Here is a 5,094-nt window from a genome sequence, read left to right on the forward strand (position 1 = left end):
TCTCTCCCCGACATGCTCTAATTCTTGGCGATCTCAGAGTTTCTTGCGTCAGGGACTTATGGTGATGAGAATCAACTAAAGGTGGCTTTTTATAATGAAGAACAAGATCATTCGCCTTCGCATTTAAAGTTTTTCTTGTTAATCTTTGCAAAAGATAAAGCCCAAGCCCAAGCCCAAGCCCAAGAAGGCCAAAGCCCACAAAAGCCCAAAGACCATCCCATGAAGGGCAAGGCCAAGTTTTAAATAAATATTGTTTAGAAAGGTGCTTAGAGGGAAACATTAGAAACCTCTATTGTTAAAACATCTTTTAGTCTTTAGTTAAGAGTCTTAGGGGGGGTGTATTAGTAGATAGGTGTAGGAGTAAATAAGGAGGTGCCAAAGTGAGAGAAAGGATCACACCTTCCTCATGCCTTGTTTTAGGCGCAAATTCTAGAAGCTTTTTGGGAGGGAGTTTTTTTTGAATTTGTGTAGCTTACATTTCAGCACCTTAGGCTATAAATAGAGGTGCTCTCTTTGTAAAATTCAGATTTGATTTTATCTAAAGAAACTATACTCAAAATTGGAGTGAGCATTTGGAGAGCTTTTGAGCTTCTACTCTAGTCTTATCTTGAAGGACCATGGTTTCCTCAAGTGGCGGCTTGCACACTCATCTAGGAGCATCCATTCTTCTAGTGGCGTGATCATCCAACCATTCCTCCATCTTCATGAGCATTCTCTTCTCCTTCCTTTCTTCTTCTTCAATTTGTTCATGTAGCCTTGAGTTTTGAGTTGTTTTTGTTTTGGTTCCTTTAATTTTCCAGCACCTATTTTCTGTTTGCTTCTTAATTCTGTTCGGTACTTTTGTTTTTAATTCAATTCTGTTCGGTCTCTTCTTTTCATTCTCCTTTGTTGATTCAATTTGACAATATTTGGTTCATCCAAATGAGTTTGGGATTTGGTACTTGTTATTGGTGAGTTCTTGATTTTAGAACCATGATCCAACTTCTAAGAAAGTGCCTCTATATTTTCCAGCTCAAGGTGATTCCTCAAAGTGTCAAGAATCTTGTTCTATGTGGCTATTGGAATCACATCATGTGGTATCATGAGTCTTAGGTTCATTCTTGTTTAATTGTTGAGTTGTGTGCACTTTATTTCAAGAGCTCTTTTTAATTTCTTGCAATTTCAGTTTCTGTTTTAGAATTGTATTTGAGTATTCTTGCTGTTTTTCTTTTGCTCCAAGTGTTTGTGGAAAGGTTTATGGCACTCATAATTCTTATGAGTATGGTTGCTCTTTTGGAATGGCATTATCCTTCCTAGAGTTTACCTTAAGCTTCCTTCCACTTGTTACAATTTGTATTGTGTCTTTTAATTTTTGAATCATGTCAAGTTTTGTCTTAGTCATGTTATTCCATATATGTCATTACTTCTAGTAGTATTTTTTTTTTGTTTTGATTGTTTCTTGCTTTGGTGTCATATAATTTTCTGAATTGATGTTGATCCTTTGTGCATTTTCTTTTTAGAATTGAGTTCATACTTGTATTCTAGACCTATACAAGTTCCAATACATCATTTTCTATTATGTCTTTGATAGTTCATCATTCTGTTTTTTATTCCTATTAGGATTCCTCTGTTTCTGAAAAGAGTGCTTACTGTTTTTCCTTATTTCAACTGATTTACGTACTGTAAAATTCTGAAATTCTGGATTTGAGATATTCAAAGTGTTAGAAAAGAATAGAAAAAAGAATCATTCAAAAATATGAAGTACACAAAAAATGATAAATAAAATAAAAAAAGTGTACATTCCTGCCGAAAAAAATACGGTAATCTGGCAGCGATTTTAAAACTTTATTTCTCTCAATTGGCTTACTGTTTTTAATTGATTCCAGTGCCATTTTTGAGTTAACATCTTGAAGTTTCTGTGGTATAAATTTCATAATCCAGTTCGCTCTACAACGTTCCAGTTAAATCAGTGAATATCAAGCACAGTTTGCATAAAAAAAAAAAAATTCCAGTAGCTAATATTTTTGTTTTCTTCATCTATTCTAGTGCTTTTCCTTAGGTATTCTTTTGTGTGCCTACTTTTCTCATTGAGTTCTTTATTTTTTTGATTGTCTTTCATTCTTACTCTTTGAGTTTGTCTTACATATAGTTTTCCTTTTGCAATTACCTTTCATTGCTTATACCTTTTCTTGTTTGTCTTTATTGTTTCTTTGGTTTTGTGGTGGTTTGCTCTTAAGATTGGTGTGCTTGCTTTGACATATTTCATTTGAGGATTCCAAGGCCTCAAGATCAGATTGGTGCAAGAACATTATTTCTTTGAGAGTGTTATCTTTTCAGCCTTAGTTCATTTCGGCAGGTTCATTGCCAAAAGCTCACTGTTTTTTGCTACTTTTTAACTTGTTTGCTGTTTTTGTGTGTTTGCTGTTTTTAATTACAAATGGCTGGATTTTCAAGTGATGCATCATACAAGCAGAATTCTCCTTCCAAAGCTTCAATCCTTGGTGAATTACATGAAGCACAAAGAACTATTAGATGCTTGGAAGAGAAAATGCAAAAGATGGAGGTCCAACAAACTAGACCATCTCCTTCTATCCATGATGGACATCATTCTCATAGACCATCTTCAAGAGCTTCTTCAAATGATGTTGGCCGTGAAGATGACCATAGGAGAAGGAGAACTCCACCCCAATTCCTTGGACATAGACATCACAACCAAGGGGAGAGACCTCACTATGGCAATGGCTACTACCAAGATGCAAAGGCTAGGCTACCTTCGGTCAAGCTTCCTTGTTTCAATGGCTCAAGTGATCCTAATGTATATTTAGATTGGGAGGCTAAGTGTGAACAAATATTTGAGATCCATGAGATCCAAGATGAGCATAAGCTTAAGCTAGCCACCCTAGAGTTTAGTGATTATGCCATGAAATGGTGGCATGGAATTGTAAAGGACATTATCTATCACAAGGGTCCTCCCGTGGACTCTTGGAACTCTTTAAAGGATCAAATGCGCGCTAGATTTGTGCCCCCACATTTTAGGAAAGACCTCATGTTGAGACTCCAACGGTTTCAACAAGGCACGCTAAATGTGGATGAATATTATAAAGAGCTAGAAACGCTTGTGCTTAAAATTGAATTAGAGGAAAGTGAGGAAGCTATGATTGCTAGGTTTGTGAGTGGTCTTAGGAAGGATATTCAAGACTTTGTTGAGTTACAAGAGTATTCATCATTGGGCTCTTTAGTTCATCTTGCAATGAAGGTGGAAGCCCAACTTGCTAAGAAAAACTCTTTCAAAAATGCTTCCAATGATGGATACTACTCCAAGTCTTGGAGAACCAAAAATTCTTTTTCTAAACATCCTTCCAAAGATTCTTCTTTCAAACCCAAGGATCCTACGCCATCTACTTCTAGGCCTAAATCCCCAATTAAATCGTCTAGTCAAAAGTGTTTTAAATGTTTGGGATATGGTCACATTGCTGCTAATTGCCCTTCTAAAAGAAGTATGTACATGCATGAAGGCATTGTAGTTAGTGAGCATGATTCCACTTCACCTAGGCATTCTTCACCTTCTAGACCATCAAGTGAAAATGAGAGTGAAAGTCCTTGTGAAGGTGACTTATTGATGGTAAGACGTATGTTGGGCACAATTCCAAAATCTTTGAATGATACTCAAAGAGAAAATATTTTTCACACCCGATGTCTTATCAACAACAAGTTATGTTCCTTGATTATTGATGGGGGAAGTTGCACTAATGTGGCTAGTACAAGAGTTGTGGAGAAGTTAGCCTTACCCACTATCTCTCATACCAAGCCCTACAAATTACAATGGCTTAGTGAAGTAGGTGAAATCATGGTGAATAAACAAGTCCTCATTAACTTTGCTATAGGAAAGTATAAAGATGAGGTTTTATGTGATGTTGTGCCCATGGAAGCTTCTCATCTTCTTTTAGGAAGGCCTTGGCAATATGATAGACATGTTTTTCATGATGGCCTATCCAATACAATGTCTTTTTCCTTCCTAGGGCGCAAGGTTATATTAAAACCCCTCTCTCCCAAAGAGGTTCATGAGGACCAAATAAAAATGAAAACTAAAAGAGAAAATGAGAAAGAAAAAGAAGTAAGTACTACACCGAGTCACACCATTTTCTCCTCTAAATCCATCATGTTGACTCGTGCTATACCTCAAATGGACCATCCAAGGTCTTCTTCTTCTTTATCTTTTTCATTACCCAAGGTTCCTATTTCAACACCACCTTGGTTAAAATATGTTAGGGATGATTTTTTCATACCTCCTAATGGGTTTCACCATTTAAGAGGTCTTTTTCCAAAAAATATCATCATTCCCAAACAAATTTTTCCAACTTGGTCGATTCATAGGACCTCCTTTTCTGCAATCCCTTTGATTCCCTCTACTAAGTCATGTATTCCTTTTTTTTACTCTTTTGATTGTAAAAGTACACTGACTTTGTTATATGCAGGGATTCAGAATTCGTGGGCGAATTCTCTCCAACTCGGGGAGTATGATGAGAATCAACTAAAGGTGGCTTTTTATAATGAAGAACAAGATCATTCGCCTTCACATTTAAAGTTTTTCTTGTTAATCTTTGCAAAAGATAAAGCCCAAGCCCAAGCCCAAGCCCAAGAAGGCCAAAGCCCACAAAAGCCCAAAGACCATCCCATGAAGGGCAAGGCCAAGTTTTAAATAAATATTGTTTAGAAAGGTGCTTAGAGGGAAACATTAGAAACCTCTATTGTTAAAACATCTTTTAGTCTTTAGTTAAGAGTCTTAGGGGGGGTGTATTAGTAGATAGGTGTAGGAGTAAATAAGGAGGTGCCAAAGTGAGAGAAAGGATCACACCTTCCTCATGCCTTGTTTTAGGCGCAAATTCTAGAAGCTTTTTGGGAGGGAGTTTTTTTTGAATTTGTGTAGCTTACATTTCAGCACCTTAGGCTATAAATAGAGGTGCTCTCTTTGTAAAATTCAGATTTGATTTTATCTAAAGAAACTATACTCAAAATTGGAGTGAGCATTTGGAGAGCTTTTGAGCTTCTACTCTAGTCTTATCTTGAAGGACCATGGTTTCCTCAAGTGGCGGCTTGCACACTCATCTAGGAGCA

Source organism: Phaseolus vulgaris, chromosome 4 (assembly GCF_051622355.1).
Source record: "Phaseolus vulgaris cultivar YP4 chromosome 4, ASM5162235v1, whole genome shotgun sequence".
Taxonomy (NCBI): Eukaryota; Viridiplantae; Streptophyta; class Magnoliopsida; order Fabales; family Fabaceae; genus Phaseolus; species Phaseolus vulgaris.